Source organism: Lissotriton vulgaris, chromosome 4_1, assembly GCF_964263255.1.
Source record: "Lissotriton vulgaris chromosome 4_1, aLisVul1.2, whole genome shotgun sequence".
Classification (NCBI taxonomy): domain Eukaryota; kingdom Metazoa; phylum Chordata; class Amphibia; order Caudata; family Salamandridae; genus Lissotriton; species Lissotriton vulgaris.
The window spans coordinates 1,128,451,061-1,128,473,771 of record NC_141691.1 but is presented as its reverse complement, the minus strand read 5'-3'; positions in this window follow the sequence as shown (position 1 = coordinate 1,128,473,771).

Genomic DNA, 22,711 nt, shown 5'->3' with positions numbered 1-22,711 from the left:
AACACCATCGTCCTCATCTTCAGACAGTGTTGATGAGTCAGCACTGTTGTCACAGACAAGGAGTGGGCAATCAACACCTTCAGTCGGGAAACAGCACACAGGGCCCACACTGCCACCAACTGCAACAAGTACTGCTCGTGCTCGCCAGAGTAGGGGGAGCAGAGTTGCCTTCGGTGCAGGCACCACAGACCCTGCCCATGTGACACAAAGTGCACTTTGTGCTGAGGCGGTTGATCTGAGACAGCTGTATGTAGGGCAGACCAACATGATTAATGCATTCCTAGAGCACGATAGGAAGTTGGTGGCATTCATGGAGGGGATGCATGGCGATGTTGCTGGTCTCCACAGAACAGTACAGTCATTGGCAAACACTGTGTTTTCAGCCATTGTATAGTCGCATAGACAGGGTGCTACTTCTGTTCCCCCATCCACACCACTTGATGTCTCAGGGGGGAGTGATTTTTCAGACCAGGCCTCATTTACAGGTTATTGCACTAGAAGCAGCCACAGGCAGCAAGGCAGGGCACGGAGGGCACAGACACCATCCCCTACGACTGGGAAATCTTTCACCAAAGACGACGTGAGCTACACTGGAGTTGACACACAGGATCCTCAAGTGGTGTTGGAGGAAATGGCTTCACATGCTACACAGGCATCTCCCACAAAAGGTACTCCCAAGGCAAGGGCACCTCCCAAGTCCAGGGACACTCACAAGAAAAAGGACACTACAAAGGAAGGGGCAACTCCAAAGAGCAGGGACACTCCCAGGGACAAGGATACTACAAAGGCAAGGCCACCTCCAAAGAGCAGGGACACTCCCAAGGACAAGGACACTACAAAGGCAAGGCCACCTCCAAAGAGCAGGGACACTCCCAGGGACAAGGACGCTTCAAAGGAAAGGCCACCTCCAAAGAGCAGGGGCACTCCCAGGGGCAAGGACACTACAAAGGAAAGGCCACCTCCAAAGAGCAGGGACACTCCCAGGGACAAGGACGCTTCAAAGGAAAGGACACCTCCAAAGAGCAGGGACACTCCCAAGGACAAGGACACTACAAAGGAAGGGGCAACTCCCAAGAGCAGGGACACTCCCAAGGACAAGGTCGCTTCTAAAGACAGGTACACTACAATGGGCATGTCTGCACCCAGGGACAGGGCACCGCCCAGGGATCAGGGAAATTCCAGAGACAGGACACCTCCTACGGCCAAAGCACATCCCAGGGACAAGGGTTCCCCATAGACAGTAGCTCCATCAAGGACAGGCATACATCACCCCTGGCTGCACTGAGGCTGCTGTTGTTGAAGGAACGTTAAACAGGTGTGTCAGCGCTGGAGTCCCCCCATACCTCTACTTCCATTCACGCCCGTCAGAAGCAGAGGAAGGAGTACACTGTTGTTGCATCCCCCATTACACATGATGCAGAGGGCAGAAGGCAGGCCCAGAGCAAACGACAAGCAGGGTCCAGCATGTCCCCAGAGAGCAGACCCCCACCAGCACATGATCCACCTTTGATGGGTGATATTTCAGATGAGTCCGCACCACTTACCAGTCCAGTCATGTCCAGGGTGCCCTCACATATCCCAAAGAAACGTAGACACACACCATTCACACCTGACCACCCCGATGTCGCTCCAGTACAGCTATCCTCAGCTCCCAGAGCCACCCTGCCACCTTGCCCATGCAGCCCTGTCGCTCATCATTTCAGTGGTCATAGTGGCGCAGCTGCAGTTCACTCTCATGTGTCAGATAGTGGCACTGTGTCTGTTGTTTGCTGTCATGCATCATGTAGTAGCACTGTGTCAGTTGTGCCCTCTCCTGTTTCTGGTGCTGGCAGTGTGTCTGGGTCTATGGCTCATGTGTCAGTCAGTCGATCTGTGGCTGTGTCTCACACTCCTGTTTCTGGTGCTGGCAGTGTGTCTGGGTCTATGGCTCATGTGTCAGCCACTAGAGCTGTGGCTGTGTCTCACACTCCTGTTTCTGGTGCTGGCAGTGTGTCTGGGTCTATGGCTCATGTGTCAGTCAGTCAATCTGTGGCTGTGTCTGACTCTCCTGTTTCTGGTGCTGGCAGTGTGTCTGGTTCTATGGCTCATGTGTCAGTCAGTCAATCTGTGGCTGTGTCTCACACTCCTGTTTCTGGTGCTGGCAGTGTGTCTGGGTCTATGGCTCATGTGTCAGTCACTAGAGCTGTGGCTGTGTCTCACACTCCTGTTTCCGGTGCTGGCAGTGTGTCTGGGTCTATGGCTCATGTGTCAGTCAGTCGATCTGTGGCTGTGTCTCACACTCCTGTTTCCGGTGCTGGCAGTGTGTCTGGGTCTATGGCTCATGTGTCAGTCAGTCGATCTGTGGCTGTGTCTCACACTCCTGTTTCTGGTGCTGGCAGTGTGTCTGGGTCTATGGCTCGTGTCAGTCACTAGAGCTGTGGCTGTGTCTCGCACTCCTGTTTCTGGTGCTGGCAGTGTGTCTGGGTCTATGGCTCATGTGTCAGTCACTAGAGCTGTGGCTGTGTCTCACACTCCTGTTTCTGGTGCTGGCAGTGTGTCTGGGTCTATGGCTCATGTGTCAGTCACTAGAGCTGTGGCTGTGTCTCACACTCCTGTTTCTGGTGCTGGCAGTGTGTCTGGGTCTATGGCTCATGTGTCAGTCAGTCGATCTGTGGCTGTGTCTGACTCTCCTGTTTCTGGTGCTGGCAGTGTGTCTGGGTCTATGGCTCATGTGTCAGTCAGTCGATCTGTGGCTGTGTCTGACTCTCCTGTTTCTGGTGCTGGCAGTGTGTCTGGGTCTATGGCTCATGTGTCCATCAGTCAATCTGTGGCTGTGTCTCACACTCCTGTTTCTGGTGCTGGCAGTGTGTCTGGGTCTATGGCTCATGTGTCAGTCACTAGAGCTGTGGCTGTGTCTCACACTCCTGTTTCCGGTGCTGGCAGTGTGTCTGGGTCTATGGCTCATGTGTCAGTCAGTCGATCTGTGGCTGTGTCTCACACTCCTGTTTCTGGTGCTGGCAGTGTGTCTGGGTCTATGGCTCATGTGTCAGTCACTAGAGCTGTGGCTGTGTCTCACACTCCTGTTTCTGGTGCTGGCAGTGTGTCTGGGTCTATGGCTCATGTGTCAGTCACTAGAGCTGTGGCTGTGTCTCACACTCCTGTTTCTGGTGCTGGCAGTGTGTCTGGGTCTATGGCTCATGTGTCAGTCACTAGAGCTGTGGCTGTGTCTCACAATCCTGTTTCTGGTGCTGGCAGTGTGTCTGGATCTATGCCTCATGTGTCAGTCACTAGCGCTGTGGCTGTGTCTCACACTCCTGTTTCTGGTGCTGGCAGTGTGTCCGAGGCAAGTAGTTCAAGCAGTCCACCAGATTCTGTGATGTGAGGTGTAGTTACCGTCACATACATGTCATTTGACTTGGTGTGTAGATTGTCCATTGTAACCAGCCTTGCAGTGTTGATGTCCTTGGGACGGGTCACTTGACCCACGTACTTGTTTTGCCAGTGATGTACCTGCTCTTTGCCATGGACTGTTGAGGCACTTGGCCCCTCTCATGTGCAGCCTCAGATGTACCTGCTCTTTGCCATGGACTGTTGATGCTCGGTGCCCCTCTCATGTGCAGCCTCAGATGTACCTGCTCTTTGCCTTGGACTGTTGATGCTCTGTGCCCCTCTCATGTACTGCCTCTGATGTACCTGCCCTGTGCCTTGGACTGTTGATGCACTTAACCCCTCTCATGTGCTGCCTCAGATGTACCTGCTCTGTTACGACCACTGCCCTGTTGCTGTTCTGATTCTGCATTGTGCCCTCTCATGTGCTGCCTCTGATGTACCTGTTCTGTGCCTTGGACTGTGAGGCACTTGGCCCCTCTCATGTGCTGCCTCAGATATACCTGCTCTTTGCCTTGGACTGTTGATGCTCTGTGCCCCTCTCATGTGCTGCCTCTGATGTACCTGATCTGTGCCTTAGACTGTTGAGGCACTTGGCCCCTCTCATGTGCTGCCACTGATGTCCCTGCTCTGTTACGTACACTGCCCTGTTGCTGTTAGGATGCTGCATTGTGCCCTCTCATGTGCTGCCTCTGATGTACCTGCTCGGTGCCTTGGACTGTTGATGCACTTAACCCCTCTCATGTGCTGCCTCAGATGTACTTGCTCTGTTACGACCACTGCCCTGTACTGTTCTGATTCTGCATTGTGCCCTCTCATGTGCTGCCTCTGATGTACTTGCTCTGTGCCATGGTCTCTTGATGCTCTGTGCCCCTCTCATGTGCTGCCTCAGATGTACCTGCTCTGTGCCTTGGACTGTTGAGGCACTTGGGCCCTCTCATGTGCTGCCTCAGATGTACCTGCTCTTTGCCATGGACTGTTGATGCTCTGTGCGCCTCTCATGTGCTGCCTCTGATGTACCTGATCTGTGCCTAGGACTGTTGAGGCACTTGGCCCCTCTCATGTGCTGCCACTGATTTCCCTGCTCTGTTACGTACACTGCCCTGTTGCTGTTAGGATGCTGGATTGTGCCTTCTCATGTGCTGCCTCAGATGTACCTGCTATTTGCCATGCTCTCTTGATGCTTTGTGCCCTCTCATGTGCAGCCTCAGATGTACCTGCTCTTTGCCATGGAAAGTTGATGCTCTGTGCCCCTCTCATGTGCTGCCTCCGATGTACCTGCTCTGTGCCTTGGACTGTTGAGGCACTTGGCCCCTCTCATGTGCTGCCACTGATGTCCCTGCTCTGTTACGTACACTGCCCTGTTGCTGTTAGGATGCTGCATTGTGCCCTCTCATGTGCTGCCTCTGATGTACCTGCTCTGTGCCTTGGGCTGTTGATGCACTTAACCCCTCTCATGTGCTGCCTCTGATGTACCTGCTCTGTTACGACCACTGCCCTATTGCTGTTCTGATTCTGCATTGTGCTCTCCCATGTGCTGCCTCTAATGTACCTGCTCTTTGCCATGGTCTCTTGATGCTCTGTGCCCCTCTCATGTGCTGCCTCAGATGTACCTGCTCTTTCCCATGGACTGTTGATGCTCTGTGCCCCTCTCATGTGCTGCCTCAGATGTACCTGCTCTTTGCCTTGGACTGTTGATGCTCTGTGCCCCTCTCATGTGCTGCCTCTGATGTACCTGCTCTGTGCCTTGGACTGTTGATGCTCTGTGCTCCTCTCATGTGCTGCCTCAGATGTACCTGCTCTGTGCCTTGGACTGTTCAGGCACTTGGCCCCTCTCATTTGCTGCCTCAGATGTCCCTGCTCTGTTACGTACACTGCCCTGTTTCTGTTAGGATGCTGCATTGTGCCCTCTCATGTGCAGCCTCAGATGTACCTGCTCTTTGCCATGGACTGTTGATGCTCTGTGCCCCTCTAATGTGCGGCCTCAGATGTACCTGCTCTTTGCCTTGGACTGTTGATGCTCTGTGCCCCTCTCATGTGCTGCCTCTGATGTACTTGTCCGTGCCTTGGACTGTTGATGCTCTGTGCTCCTCTCATGTGCTGCCTCTGATGTACCTGCTCTGTGCCTTGGACTGTTCAGGCACTTGGCCCCTCTCATGTGCTGCCTCAGATGTACCTGCTCTGTGCCTTGGACTGTTCAGGCACTTGGCTCCTCTCATGTGCTGCCACTAATGTCCCTGCTCTGTGCCTTGGACTGTTGAGGCACTTGGCTCCTCTCATGTGCTGCCACTGATGTCCCTGCTCTGTTACGTACACTGCCCTGTTGCTGTTAGGATGCTGCATTGTGCCCTCTCATGTGCAGCCTCAGATGTACCTGCTCTTTGCCATGGACTGTTGATGCTCTGTGCCCCTCTCATGTGCTGCCTCTGATGTACCTGCTCTTTGCCATGGTCTGTTGATGCTCTGTGCCCCTCTCATGTGCAGCCTCAGATGTACCTGCTCTTTGCCATGGACTGTTGATGATCTGTTCCCCTCTCATGTGCTGCCTCAGATGTACCTGCTCTGTTGTACCCAATGCCCATGCTCTTGGCTACTAGAAGATTACACCCCTATTATGTTTAATAAAGCAAGTCAATCATGTGTAGTGGTTTGTCGTTGTCATTCCTGGTTTTGTACTTGCATTGTGGATATATTGGTGCGATCGTACATGAAGTTTCTCAAACATGACACTCCCCCTCCCAACGTCACAGCCCTGGCAGGTACTCCCCTTCCGACACCAATTGGTGTGTTGGCGTACCTGCGTCGTCATCGGTGATGGTCCATGACTTGCTGGTGGTGGAGCACGAAGAGTATCGGAAATGCGTGTAGCGCTGGGTCCATGACGGCGAGCAGCTTGTGGTGGGTATCTCTGCAATGTGTTGTATCTTCGCTGTGGGGAATCCGCCGTGTTCAGGCAGGTTGTTTTTCCGCAGCGATTTGATGTGTGTTTTCCGCCATCGTGATATGGAGGACGGTCGGAGACGTCATTCCGTACGGCGGTGTCTCTGGATTGGTTACGTCCGCCGCGGGGTCGGGTGTAGTTCCGCAGCTGTGCGTGCTCTTCCGCCGCGCACGGATTTTTGACAGTGTTTCACATCCTAATATGGCGGACGGACTGACCGCGGCAGGCGGAATGGAAAAAGGCATTGTCCGCCTACTCCAGCCCGGCGGTCGTCCTTCCGTCCGCCATCCTAATCGACCCCCTAGTTTGGTTTTTCAGACAAATTTGTCTTAAACTGTAATTTCTTCTGCAAACTGATCAATGCTAATATCTTTCCCATGTTCTTCAACACCTACACTTATCAAACTCTCATACACTCCTCTTGTGAACAAAAAAATCAAAACTGTATATCATCACAAACGTTTTGTACATCTCATGCTAAACCATGCATGTGCTCATTTCACCTTAACATAATGCAGGGTTTTTTTACATAGTAGAGTCTGCTTACTAACTTCTACATTTCAGAGTGGTGTACAGCTAACATTCTTAAATGATTAAAAGTACTTTGGCACATTTCTTAAAAGACAAGCCAGAGAATGACTTTTCAGCTTAGTATATTTTAATATTTTACATGGATCTAGTCCTTGTAATATCTTAATCTTCTGTTTAATACTTGTTTTTGCATATTCTTGTTAAAAAATCATTATATGTTAATAGATTCCTGTTGAATACTGCAAATACTGCAAAGGTGTTCCACCTATAATACAGGAGCTTGTGTATGCCTCCCTTCAACTACTTCAGCAGTTACTTATTCCACATTCCTAGGAACAATTTTTTATTTTGGATTGGTAAACCCATCTTTCATCTCATAAAATCGGCCACTAGTATCAACTGCATGTGTTCTCTTGAAAACAGCTTTCTTTATTAAAGAAAGGCTCAGTACTTGAAGTGTGCGTCTATTCACCAGTAAGGGTTTTACAAAAGATACTTCTATTAACAGGTCTTTTTCTTTTTGCTGTCGTAAACACCATTGTTTTATCCAAGGTTCTTATTCTCTTCAATGTTAATATAAATAATTTTAATTTTAATTCAAAAGCACTCTCTACTACATTTTCAATATGTTGCTTTTTCTGATCTTCTTATATATTTTTTTTGCAATCTTTTAATACATTTGGAATTATTCTACTTCTAAAAATGTTTATACATATCTCCTTATATTGTTTTTGCCTTCTTATTGTCAGGCAGGTATGTCCCTGGATGGAGCAACCAATATCCACAGGAGCAAAGGTTGAGCCTTTCCTCTCCCCTAAGGTACAGTCACCTTTGGCCAAACAAGGCACACCGAACGATTGACTAATACCCCTAGGGAGTAAAGAGAAGACGTAGGACCACCAGGAGAATCTTCATGTATGACCAGTAGGGAGGTGGGTGGATCTGTGGGCAGTGTAACCCTGCAGAAATAGATAACACAAGTCAAGAAATTAGAAATGTTAAAGGAGACCTGTCTGCATAGGCAGAAACATAGAATAGGAGTATATAATAAGGAACACAGGTTGCACACTTTCTCATACTCACTTCTGCAAAGGCATGTATTCAACGTAAGGGAGGTCTCTTCAATAAAAAATTAAATGAGGAAAATAAAATAAAATCTCTGACAACAAGCTTTTAGGAAAACAGTTTCAAGGCATACGTCTGCCTATAGTAAATTCCTAAGCAATAGAGCTGGAAGCATTGAGGCAGTCTCTCCAATAACAGCAAGTATTTCCAGTTGAGTCCACAAGAGGTCAGTGTAAACACACTCTCTGATACAGAGTAGAGTGCTCAGGAGTTGCTGCGGGCTCGAGCAAAATAGGGCAAACACAATGGATCAGCTTAGCGCCATCAACGCTCGTAATGAAATAATATAATAAAAAAGGAAAAGGGAATAAATTGCGCTGCTCGTCAGCAGAGGAAAATATGGAACTCAAATGACCATAGCGCAACCTCGCGATATAAATGGATGGTTTAAGTCTTGGCATGGAAGCCCCCCAAAAAGCGGGTGTGGGGGAAGGAAGATTTTGAACAAAGCATGACCTCGCGCTCACAGGCAGGAGCAGAGAAGGGATTCCAGGGCATCCTCCCGCACAGAGGCAGGAACAGAGAAGGAATTCCAGCGCGTCCTCCCGCTCACAGAAAGGAGCAGAGAAGGGATTCCAGCGCGCCCTCGTGCTCACAGGCAGGGGGAGAGTAGAGAAATGTAGCGCGTCCTCGCGCTACTTGCGAGATTCAAAATTAAATAAATTAACTTGTTGGGAGTTTCAAGGCAGTTCCTGACTCCTCCGTAGCAAATGAGCAGATGAAAGGCTACAGGAGAACACAAGTGCATGGAGTAGCACGAGAGTCTAAACTCCAGGAGGATCCAAACAAACAGGAAGGGCATGGTCCTTGCAGGGAAGAAAGCCAAGCACCTGAGAATGAGAGCAAACAGCTGATAAGCCCTCTTGGTCCCTGACCTTATCCCAGTGCTGTCTGGGAAAGTATGTAACCCGGCACCCTTCTCAATGCCTTATGGGAGTGGTAGTTTTGTATCATAGAGTAGGGACAAGGTGCAGGAAGCCTGGCGGTTAACACTTATAGTATGTGTTGTTTTCCCATACACAATTTTTTTTTACTGTTACAATTCTTCTTTTCCTTCTAGTTTTCTGTAAAACTTTTCTTTTTGTTTTCATTATTATTAACTATTTAAAATCTTTCTAAGGCTGTTTTAAAAAAACTGTTTAGTGCTCTTACCAGAACAGATTTTTTCCTGAGTAAAGTTTGTCTTTTTCTACTATACTCTTTTTACTGTTCTTTAAGTAGTACTGTTTTTTTGTTCTCTTCTCTTTTCATGTTTTCTTGCCATCTTCAATTTGTGTTCCAAATAAAATACATTTATAAAAAACAAAAAACAGTTATAAAGGTTTGTTATATCAATTGACAATTTTAAATACATTACATATCAATTTTCATAATAACCACTAAGCAATTACGTACAATTACATTGCTATTCTCTTCGCAACACATAAAAAAAGAGAAGTGCGGAAATAAGCAAGACAACTGCAGAAAGAGGAAGAAAGGTGTTGAAAGAGAAAGAAAGGTGGTGAAAAAAAAGAAAGGTGGAGAAAGAAAAAGAAAGGTGCAGAACGAGCCAAGAAAAATGCACAAAGAAGCAACACAGGTACAGAAAGAAGAGAGTGAGGTGTAGAAACCTGCAAGAGAGCTGCAGAAAGAGGCAAGAGAGGTGCAGAAATTGGAAAAGAGGTGCAGTGAAAGATGAGAGAGGTGAAGAAATGGAGAAGAGATTGCAGAAATAATCAAGAAAGGTGCAGAAATTGGCAAAAGATGTACAGAAAGAGGTAAGAGAGGTACAGAAAGAGACAAGAGACATGCAGAAAGAAGCAAAAGACTGCAGAATAAGGCAAGAGTGGGGTAGAAAGATACAAGAGAAGTCCAGAAAGAGGCAAGAGAGGAGAGGTGCAGAAAGAGTCAAGAGGGGTACAGAAACATGGAAGAGAAATACAGAAAGAGGCACGGGGTACAGAAAGAAGCAACAGATGTTCAGGAAGAAAAGTACAGAAAGACCAACGGAGGTGAAGAAATGGGCAAGAGGAATACAGAAAGTGGCAAGAGATGTAGAGAAAGACACAAGAGAAGTCCAGAAAGTGGCAAGAGAGGTATAGAAAGAGGCAAGAGGAGTACAGAAAGAGGCAAGCCAGGTGCACAAACAGGCAACAGAGATGCACAAAGAGCAAAGAAATGTGTACAAAACAGAGAGGAGAGCATTAAAAAGCAAAAGAGGTGCAGGAAAAGGCAAGGGAGGTGCAGAAAGAGGCAACAATGTGCAGTAAAAGACAAGAGAGGTGCAGAAAGAGGTAAGGGAGGTACATAAAGAGGCAAGAGAGCTGCAGCAGGAGGCAAAAGGGTCCAGAAAGAGGTAAGTGAGGTGCAGAAAGAGACAACAGAAGTACAAAAAGAGACAAGAGAGGTACAGAAAGTAGCAAGAGTGTTGCAAGGATTCTGCACATACACAGAACTATGTATAGGAAACCAGGACCTCGGTGTGTAGTGGTGTACCAGTAAACTCACCTCAGTGCCCAGAACCCCAATCCAACTAGCTATAGTGTCTCATTTGTTCTCCGTACTACAGCGAAGTTACCACGGATTAGACATCCTAGAACACGTCAATCCATCCCCCTCAGGAATTGCAGGAAGAAGGACACTCTTTCGTTCAAACACTCCTACTTGTCCACAACGTGGGTAAACAGAGACACAATATAGTTTAAAATGTTTATTTTAACTAACGTGCTCTAGAATGCAGTATAATAGCCAACACAAGCAGCAAAATGCATACGAACAATATAATTAGCATGGTTACAACTCCATTAAGCATGAATGGGGAAATCATATTATAATGACAGTGGAAACAGGACTACTGTGCCCTACCACTCTCCCCGTGCAATAAGATAGATTAATATAGGTATAGAAGACCTCTAGGCTTTGTCAGGGGAACCCCATACCTCCAAGTTTAGATGCAAGGAATTACATCTCAGGACAAGCACAGCTCTTCTTCGTTGAATGAATCTCTCCAAGTGCCTTTTCATTCATGCAAAGCCAAATTAAAAGCACTCAACTTTCGGAACTGCAACTGTGTTCGATGTTGTGTCTATGGGCGTGGGACAGACCAAAGTGAATCAACAGAATACATTGTTTTTTTACCTTGAACACACTGTGCAGACGAGGAGCACAGTGTTCAGCTAAATGTGTGAAAAGCAGGCAGTTCTCATGTGAGAATGCACCAGCAACCTATCCATGAGAATAAAGCCATGTAGTAACGTGCGTAAAAGCAGCAAGATGGCTACCAAGCATATGCTGACTAATGCTAACTTAGCAATGTCTGCAGTTAATTTTATGACCTCACTACATCCTCCCCTGGTCAGCCCATCGGACAGAGATTTCTGCAGAAAACAGAATTGAAGAAGTCTGCCTCAGAAGTTATAGCATTGATTATGAAGTGTTTTGCTAATAAAGTGTGTTTGATTTCAAATTCAACCTTTCAATATTGGGTAGAAAAGGAAAAAAATATATATATTTTGTCTTTCAACAAGGTTGACGTATACAAAAATATCAACAAAAGAGGGAAGAAAGTTAATCAAATCCAGCCAGGTTAATCCATCAAAGTGTATGAGCAGTAAGTTGCAACAACCTCCAAGAGGAAATCATTGTTATCGTCAGAGAAAAGAGAAGCCATCTAGTCAAGCAAAGTGGAAGAACAAACATGGTCCTCAACCACTGGTGCCTTCTGCACCATCAAAGGCATACTTGCGTGATACTCGATGTAACTTTGTTGTAGGAAATCCTGTGCTGTTGTACAGATAGCCCACTGTGCTAAAACTTGCAGTGGAGCCGTGCAGGCCATATTCCCAACACCGCAACACTCTTGCTCATGGGACACTAATGGACTTATCAGCAAATCAAAATCCGGTGCAGGAGACACCGTGTTGGAGAGGCAAAGGTCCAAGGCCCATTCAAATGAACATTCCAGGCAGGTAAAAACAGGTTGCACACAAGTGTAGAATGCAAAACGAAAGGAAAATCCGTAAGCTACACTTAGTGTGGCCAGGGACAGAGTACCATAGCATTCAAGCATACAGCTACAAAGCATCTGCAGCCGGTCTTGGCTATGTAGGGCCACAGGAAAAGCAGCAATTGCTCATCAGGCAAATCAGCAGCAGTACTCAAGCAGCTAAGGCCAGTAATAGTGGCAACCCATCGAAGACGCCGGAAAAAACAGAATGAATAAATGCTGGTATGACATAAAAAATTGTTTGGAAAGAAGACACAAGGCCAGAGCCCTCAACTTTAAAAAAATGTTCCAGATTGGTAGTATGAGACGCAATGAAAATAGTATGAGTTAAAGCACTGAAATGCAGTGGGAGGTCAGTATTAAGTAGGGCCTGCACCTCTGATCGGGTATTGGCAAACATGAAGGACGAATGTTTCACGTGCAGATGTGAGAGAAACTTCTTTTTGGGATAACAATGCTCTGATTCTGCTCAACTTCTTTGAAGTCTGCCTTCAAGGTCAGAATGGAAGGCCATACCTGTGTGGGGGTGGAAACAGTACATTTTTACAGCAAACCCCACGTTGTGAGACTGTTACAATGTAGGGGATGCCAGCACGCATACTGCAGCAGTCCTCATTAATCAAAAGCAGATAACTACTGTTTGCAAGCAGAGTGACAGTTGGTGTAATATTTGGCACTGGAATACCTTTCACAACGCATGCGAGATTTGGGGCCGTTAACTTACAGGCTCCATGCAGCTGTATATTTTTGCAAACCAGCGAATGACCAATGGTCGAATTGCATGATTCCCCAGTTAAATAAACTTCGTTATCATCCGTCAAGCATCTATAATCGAATGGTAACGACCACTCCTCATGAAGGAAAGCACTGACCAGGGATTCATAGCAGCTTAGGGGGTAATGCTTCATGCAGGAGTTACATTTAAAGAAAGGAAATGGTGAGGTTATTACCCTGTGAATGAGCTAGACAGCAGCTTCAATTTCAGCCACAGAAAAAGGCAAAGGTTCTAATTTTTCAATATGTAAAAGAGTGTATGTAGCATCTTTCATGGACATAAACTGCTGTTTGTCTGTTAAGTTAAAAGGCAAAAATTCAGATGTTGTGTTAAAATAATCCCAAGGAACTTTCCCCATCTTAAGAGTTTGTACCGTCTATGCAAACTGCATTAATGAATGCAATTGATTCTGTCCATGATACAAAAAAGATACATCATCTTGCACAATATCAACAACAGATGAAACAATACCGTCCAATGTGTTAAATGCGGGAAGAAAGTGTGTTAATACTATTATCCACGACAGAAAGGACTTTTTCCAAAATAGCCTGGTCTATCGCCCTCAAACGGGAAGCAGCCTCAATTTGGAACAGTTTCCATATTTCATTATATGTTGCATAAATAAATCGTTTTGATCTAGCGCCCGTAGGTCTCTTTATAAAATCTGTCAAATCAATTTCACCCGATAATAACGACAAATATTGTTTTGCTGACGAAAGTTTTAGGTGTTTTAACCAGTTTTGACATAATTTTCCAACAGAGTAAGTGGTAACTGAATGGGAGTTAGAAAAACGTGGATCATGCCTATCCTGTATATAGTTCACAAAAAATACTCCAATAGAATTGGACCAGGAGAGAATGTCTGGTGGTGTGTAATCTGCAACGTTGAGGAAGACTACACCATGAGTGGTAGAAAAGATTATTACTTAACCACTCAAGGCAGGAGGGCCATGCTAATCATGTCCGTGTGTCTGGGAGGAAAAAACACTATTTCTTTTTAATTACCCTCACACACCCTGGTGGTGTCATGCTTCATCATCGGGTTACCCCAACCCCTAAAAGTCGGGGTGGGCTCAACCACAGTGTTGGGTAGCTCTTAGAATAGATGAAGGAAGTGATTTCACGCGATCGTTGGTTTTACCCAGATCGGCTCTGATGAGGGTGAGATCCACTGCCAGCGTGTCCACCTTGTGGGTCAGGACCTCATGCTGTTTCTGCATTTCTGCTCGGATGCCCGAGATGGCCCCCATAACATCGCTGAGGGTGGGTTCGGACCCATCCGGCGAGCCCGATGCGGGGATGTCCTTAGCAGAGGCCCCCGGCGCAGGCGATATGCGGAGTTGAGCATATCTGTCAATCCTGTTCTGCTGCACTTGGGACTTGCCTCGAACTCCTTTGTTCGCTGTCTTGTCCGGGTCGACCTTGCCCGCCATGTTGGGTCCGATGAGACCGTGGGGCCACCACTCACAGCTCCGAGCCCAAGGTGCGCCGAGCTGAGGATGTAGAGCAGAGGTGTAGCAAAGACCAGTGGTAGATGGCACAGTGGTATAAGAAACTCCGCAAATGGGGATCACCACCCAGCACTACGCATCCCAAGCCTGCGGAGTGGCGGAGACCGAGGAGACAATGGCGCTTCCTTGGCAAGGGGCATCACACGACGTAGCTCGGCGTAGGAATCTCCGATTCGAACGCGGGAGGCAGTTCCCGCATCAGTGACCCATCAGCATTCAGAATCCACCTACGTGGAACAGGATTTCAGGCAGGATTATTGCAGAGGGCCGGAGGGTCTGCGGAGCTCCGAGCTTACGCGGCCATCTTGCTTGCCCGCGAAGCTCCTCCCATTCACATTTTTATTTTTTAATACATATATATATATATATATCTTAACGTAACACTAATAAAAAATATTCAATATTTTTTGCGTTGGATAGCGGTAGAGTAAAATTTACTATTACCACTCAAGTGAGTGCAATAGTAGGGAAAGCATTGGATAGCGTGAGGGTAAAAATTACTATTCCCACTCCAGTGAGTGCAACAGTAGGGAAAGGGTTGGCTAGCATAGGGGTAAAAATTACTATTCCCACTCCAGAGAGTGCAACAGTAGAGAAAGTGTTGGATAGCGTAGGGGTAAAAATTACTATTCCCACTCCAGAGACTGCAATAGCAGGGAAAGCGTTGGATAGCAGGAGGGTAAAAATTACTATTCCCACTCCAGTGAGTGCAACAGTAGGGAAATCTTAGGGGTAAAAATTACTATTCCCACTACAGAGAGGGCAACAGTAGGGAAAGCGTTGGATAGCGGGAGGGTAAAAATTACTATTCCCACTCCAGCGAGTGCAACAGTAGGGAAACATTTGGATAGCATAGGGGTAAAAATTAATATTCCCACTCCAGAGAGTGCAACAGTAGGGAAAGCGTTGGATAGTGTAGGGGTAAAAATTACTATTCCCACTCCAGTGAGTGCAACAGTAGGGAAAGCGTTGGAGAGCGTAGGGGTAAAAATTACTATTCCCAATCCAGAGAGTGCAACAGTTGGGAAAGCGTTGGATAGCCGAGGGTAAACATTTCGATTCCCATTCCAGTGAGTGCAACAGTAGGGAAAGTGTAGGATATTGTAGGGGTAAAAATTACTATTACCACTCCAGTGAGTGCAAGAGTAGGGAAAGTAATGATTTCATATTTTAATAAAAATAAATTAATTATCAATACCAATAAAAAATTTATTAAAATTAACCCCTTGCGTGCTTCTGTCGGGCAACGGCAAGCGCGCGCACTACCTTCGTAGTGCTGCGCACGTCCGTTGGCTGACATTGCCCCGTCCACTCATTAAACCCTCCACACCACGGCGCTATTGCCGCTGCGGTAAACGGGTTAGTTACCAATTACATGTTATGTTATGTTATTTATGTTATTTATGGGTCTTATATAGCGCAACGGCTACTCCGAAGGAGTGTCCCGGCGCTTTGTGCTCCAGACCCAGAAAAGAGACTGAAAAAAACATAACAGCAAAAAAGGAGAACAGATAATAAGGAAAAGAGTGCTCTAACCGGAAAATAACCAAGTCTTAAGACCCTTCCTGAAGGCAAGCAGATTAGATGTGGACCGCAGGGGCAATGGTAAAGAATTCCACAACTGAGGGGCCAGGAATCTGAAGGACCGACCTCCCAGACGTGCCCTCTTAATACCGGGAACTACCGCAAGTGCTAGTGACTCCGATCTTAAAGATCGTGTCGGCTGGTAGAAATCCAGCCTCTTCTGTAGGTATTTTGCACCAGTGGCGTGCAAGGCTTTGTGGGCTAATGTCAAGGCCTTGAACATTATCCTCTTCCGTATAGGGAGCCAATGGAGGGATTGCAGCAAGTTTGAAGCACTGGCTCGACGATGCAGGCCAAAGATAGCTCGTGCAGCAGCATTCTGAGTCACCTGCATACGCTGTAAGAGGTATTCCGGAAGACCCAGATACAGGATATTAGCATAATCCAATCTGGATCCGATGAGGGCCTGTACAGTTATTCTCCGATGTTCCTCGGACAGCAAAGGAAAGAACTTTCGGAGCATCCTGAGGATACCGAAACAAGTCCCTGTAAGGGTTGCCACCTGGGATTTGAGCGTAAGCCCGTTGTCGATTTTAATTCCCAGGTTCTTAGCCCATTTAGAAGACTGGGCTGGAGGGAACATGTCAGCAGGCCACCAACCGTGCCAGTCCGGTTCCAATGGACATCCAAAGAAAAGTATCTCGGATATATCCGAGTTACACTTGAGGCTGTTCAGATGGAACCAGTTAAAAACAGCCCCAAGGCACTCATGGATACTTTCCCCATCGAATTCTTCGCTCTTACGGCAGGTGAAAAGAAGCTGGGTGTTGTCAGCATAAGAGACGATCTGGGCCCCGTAGGACTCCACCAAAGTCGCCAGAGGGGTCATGAGGATGTTAAATAGAGTAGGGCTCAATACTGAGCCCTGAGGAACTCCGGCTAATAATCATAATATTTAATAATCAATCAATTATAAATACAAATAAATATTAGTTAATAATAATTAATTACCTATTCAGAATTAATTAACAACTAATTAATTTTCAATACCATAAATTTATAAATAATAAAAAATATCCATTAATAATTAATTAACAGTAAATTATTATCAAGGCACAAAAAAATTAAATCATTAAATAATTATAATTAAATTACTTCCCACCCTATTCCCCTATAAACCCACATCCCGCTACGAATAATACATTAATACAATTAACATAATTTTCAAATAATCAATGAATAAAAATGAATTACCAAATAATAAAAATTAATTACCAATTAATAATTAATTAACAATAACTTATCAATACCAATAAATGAAAAACATATTTACTTAATTAAAATTAAATTACTTCCCACCCTACTCCCCTATAAATCCACAACCCACTACAGAACTAAAACAAAAAAATCAATTAAAAATAATTAATCATTCCTAAAAATTGATATTTAATTTACTATAATTAAATTACTTCCCACCCCATTCCCCTATAAACCCACAACCTGCTACGGAATTGAATTACGCAAAAATTAAATAACATAACATTCTTTACTTATACATTCCAAAAATAATATACACTTTTAACACAAATACCAACAAAAAAACACATAAAATTTCGATATTATTATAAATTCAATGTATTTTAATGCCTATATTATGTACTTCGATATTTTGACAGTCGATATTACTTACCTGCATTTTGATATTATTAACAACTATAGTATGTCCATTCAATATTATGTCCATTCTATATTTTGGATTCGATATTATGTATATTCGATATTTTCTTTCTCGATATTGTGTCTAGTTACCATGGCAGTATCAGGCTGCGTGGTGTCTGAAGCGCCCAACACTCGATTCCTGGAAATCGCCGTACATGAAGACGCTGGTGTTATACTATTCAGGATTGGCCAGATGTTGTAACTTGACATTGTGTAGACAGTGTGCCCCTAAATTGGGTGATTTCCCCTAGTCACAGCAAATATCCCTTAACTGGGTTGTGAAATTCCAAAACTAAAATAATATCCTGTTCGATTTTTCAGAGGTTAAGTTTTTCAAAATGTTTTTATTCAACCATTAGGTATCAACCTTAGTTCATGGTAAATTGCGAATTCATCACAAGAAATAATCCATTATTTAATCCCAAAGTGTCATCCAATTCATTTCGGCTCATAAAGAGCCTTCATCAGGGACTGGATTCTGTAAATCAAATATATTATACATGAGGATATGGAAATAACTTGAAGTTACACATTTCATATGTCGACAAATCGTAAATAGCGATCCTAACATTGGATTTTCAGATTGGAAACTTTGAAACCCACCGGAATGAATGATCGGGTGGAATAAAATTGCTATCTGTAAAGACTTGATTAACATCTAAGCTTTGCACCATTGCCAATTTTTGGAAACTTTTATTTTGGAATTTACTAATGATAACCCATTTCTGAAGATAGAATTTACCTGTATATATTTCTGATCTAAGACTTTATAATTGCTATCTTTTGAATTTTTTTTCACTATGGGGAATAACTTTATTGTTCCTCTGAATTTTCTTGTTGAAACGTACTTGCCCACATTCTCTGATTTGATGTCGATCCTCAAATATGTAGCATGACCTCATTCATTACCCACTTATTTTCACTTATATCTTTTGCGCGAGTAATTGTCATTATGATCTTTTACACTCCACCTTCCCAATACTAACACATCTTAAGATGGCCGCCACCTATATTGAGATTTATCAGTCCTATCTCTATGTCTAGATACACCCATAACACCATGGCATGTGCACGAGTCAACTGCAACTAAGATGAATTTATAGGCAGTATCTGAAGAAAATGGACCACAGTGTTCTAAATAAACACATCCAAAAGGTCTATTAGGAATACACAGCGGTGTTTGTGGTGGGCGTGTTACCGTAGAAGGCTTAATCTGTTGGTAAATTGCACATGAAAGCACATAATTACGGGTTTGTTAATAAAACCCACACCACCAGTAATGCTGCTGTAAGATTGAAATAGTCGCAGACACTCCAGCATGGGCCGAAGCTAAGCCTTGGTGTGCAGCTGGTATCAGAGAAAGTCCGCGGTCCGCGTTGGGAATTAACCTGTCGCCAACGTCATTAATCCTCACATAAGGGACTTTATCGGGACTTAAGTAATAAGAGTATCTGGAAGGTAAACCCTGCAGGTAATTGCCACCCTTCTCTGTAGCAGCGATAGCTGCTAAGATTTCATTATCAATCTTATTCATGAATCTAGTAACCGCTGCAACTGAAAATGTGGCTACTGCTGATTTAGCTGCTTCATCAGCTAAACTATTGCCAACTGTGTGTACTCCTACACGCTTGTGGCCAAGAGTATGAATTACATGTGCGAGAGGCAGACGTTGTTTGAGATCTGCGACTCAAACCCAAAGCATTTTAAGCTTGATTGCGCTGCCTTTAGAATCACGATAGTCATTTTGAGACCAAAAGTGTAAGTTGTCATTGAAAGACTGAACACAGTGGTAAGAATCACTTACAGTGAGAGTAGCCACATTCGGATCTGCAAACTCAAAGGCGAGCACCCGAGCGCCGAGCTCAGGTAATTAGGCGGTACAGTCTCCTAGTGCCTGAGTGTTTACAACACTTGACTTTAACTCTCCGTTCCCTATGGCCCCTGCCACAATCGCGCATGCTACAGAATAAGAAAACTTTGACCCCCGTTGCCGGTTGCGCTGAACCGTCAGTGTAAATGATACAATGGAACTCCTCCAACGGACGCATAGACATAAGAGCAGGAATGAAAAAAAATCATACTGTAAAAACTCCTGTGTTTGCAAGGAGGAGTCGCAGATGAAGGTGACATCCGAAAATGTCAATGAAGACACCCATTGTATCCAACATGGATGCAAAGGTTTTGAGTTTGGTACACTTGCCTTCGTCACTGCTTCCAGAGCAGGATATGGTGTGACAACCAAAATGTGTTTCCCCTGTGCCAGGACGCGTTCCTTCAGGATTGCCTTCTGGCCAACTGTCAAGATGTTTTCAACAGTGGAAAACTGCAGTTCAGTCGAAGTGTACAAATGTGACTTGCAAGCAATAGGCACTGTGTCGCCCTCAATAAATGTCAAGTAGGTGAAACCCACCGTGCCTGGCACGGATACATATCACCAGGTTAGTGTGGTTATCACGTGTCAACAAGTATTTAGATTCAAGAAAATCGGACTGTAAAGATTGGAGGATAGATTATTGTTCCGGAAGCCAGCAGGCTTTTGAAAAAGTAGATTGTATCAAAGTATACAATGGTTTGATACACTGGGCATACTCAGGAATATAGGTGTGACCAAAATTTTAAAATCCCAGCAAAGACTGTAGTTTTTCAGAGTTGTAGGAGGTCGCAAACATGGGCATTTCTCCAAGAAGTGAGGCCCCAAGCCTCTATCTTCATTTTTGAGCACGTAGCCCAAGAACAACACTGTATACTCTGCAATGTGTGATTTGGCAAAGTTAAACTTATAGCCGTAGTCCGTAAACAAAAGTATGATGCGGTCCACTCTACAAAGATGCGGCCAAAATTCGTCATCCGTGAGATAAATATCATCAACTTACGAGTACGCATCAGGGTCTATGCAGTCCAACAAAGAGACGACACAGGCGGCAAATAAACCTGGGCTGTTTTTGTAGCCCATTGCCAAAGCCCCAAAATTGTTGTTGTTTTTTGCCGGCGGTAAAGGCAGTCCATTGACTGCTTTCAGGTGACAGGTTGTGACTGAAAAAGCCTTTGGAAATATCAAGGGTAGTTTTATATTTTTTACGAACTATACTGTCCAATAGAGCAGAACTATGGGTATTTTGAACCGCACAGGTGCAACAATGAGAATTCAAATGCAGATAATTCAAAACTAGGTGGTACGACCCATCGGGTTTGGTTACGGTAAACAAAGGGTTATTCCTCGGTGACACACATGTCTCAATTACTCCTTGATATTCTAATTGAGCAAGAATTTCTGAAACGGGAGCTTTTGCCTCCCGCCGGATAGGATACTGAGGTTGTGGCTGTGGCATGGATTGTAATGGTATCTCATGCGGGGGGATCTTTATCCCAGCTTACCTGAGTATGGTACAGCGCTGGTGAAAGCACCAAAGCCCACTCTTCTGCTCCTTGGAAACGTTGCATGAAAAACTCGAGAGTATAACTTCCTCCCCTCTCTGAGCTGCAAGAACAAAAAGTCGGGGCCAATCTGCCTCTGCCAACAAAATGTCTGTGATGAGGGGAGGCCGGTCCACGACACCACTATCTCCCTCTCTTGTTTCCCTGCAGACAGAGGAATGGACCTCATCGTCCTACATGACAGAGACACACTAAGCAGAAGGGTATGGTGGTCCCTTTAACTGGGAATGCCCGGTAAGAGAGGACACTCCCCCTCTCAGTGACGTCGACCTGCCTGGACCAATAAGAGCTTGGAGTTCCCCACCGATGGTGTGTGGCTACACCAGAGAGGAGAAAGCGGAAGTCAGAGAAGACCCCAGGAACGAGGAGAAAGAATGCATAAGGAGAGAGGAGTGGAACCGTGCTGTCAGGATATCGGACGCCCTGGGAGAACCATGAGGCCAACGGCACCGCGCTTCGCTCAGCCACGCTCCAGGAGGAGCGAGGCTCACCCAGGTACAGAAGCATCTCGCGGGTTGGATCGGGAGGAGGGAGAGCCCCGCAAAATAGCCTGGGGTCCCCTGTTAATTTCAACCTGTGTGTGCCCTTCCCCTTGCACTCTCACTCCACTCCAATAGCCCTGTGCCCCCTCACTCCTATCATAGAAGTGATTCATGAGTGCATCCCTCTGTCAGGAAACAATTTGTCGGAGCCACTATCTCCCCACGATCCAACAGGCACTGGAGTTGGTCTGCCTTGGTTAGAAGGCACCTTCTAAAGATGGAGGTGCAGCGCTAGGTAAATGCTGCAGCCTTTCTGGTGATCTGCCCGAGACTCAGGAGCACAGCTGAGGCTCGCGCTGACTCTGAATCCCGTGCACTTCATGAAGCCTGCAGGAGAGTCTGAAGAATTTCTACTTCGTTCGTGTTAGTGTTTGAGTGTAGACAGACGTCATAACCATAAATCTTACCGTCGGTAGTTTAGTTTAGCTGCGCGTCAGTTCCTGAAGAGAATTCCCGAGCGAAGTCATCCTGAAGACTGTTCCAGACTTCTGTAAAATGTTCTCCTTGTCAAGCTTCCTCCTCTATCAGTCACGCAAGTACCTAGAGGGAAATAAATAAAACAATAAAGTTTAAACTAAGACTATTAAATAACAATACTTGAAAAATGTAAACAGTGCACAAAACTAGAAATTCTAGACAAAACTTACCTTCCTATTTTGTCAATGTAATGTTCCTCCTGTCAAAGAAAAAAGAAAGATGCTTATTTGAAACATATGAGACATATCAATGGTGAAAGAACACAGAACTTCGCTCTTCGCTTTAGCTCTTCGCTCTCGAGCCGAGTGGTCGCTCCCCAGTGTCTCTGACGACACCTGGTATCGTTGTGCAGCGCTTTCTATTAAACTGCCTCGTTATTATTGCCTGCAGTCTGCCTTGCTTGCCGCTTTTGCTCTGTTTACATTTTTAAATTGCCATTGTAACTTTGTCTGTGTTTGCGCGTTTACCCAAGCGCTCGGCTATGCTCACCCCTCCGCTGCCATTTTGTTTGTTGTTGTGGTCCTAGTAAGCCCGCCCCGCCTCCCAGTTGAGCCGCCCTCCCACAGACTACATCCAGCGCTCCATTACCTCGAAGCACTGTGACTCGCTCTTCGCTCTCGAGCCGAGTGGTCGCTCCCCAGTGTCTCTGACGACACCTGGTATCGTTGTGCAGCGCTTTCTATTAAACTGCCTCGTTATTATTGCCTGCAGTCTGCCTTGCTTGCCGCTTTTGCTCTGTTTACATTTTTAAATTGCCATTGTAACTTTGTCTGTGTTTGC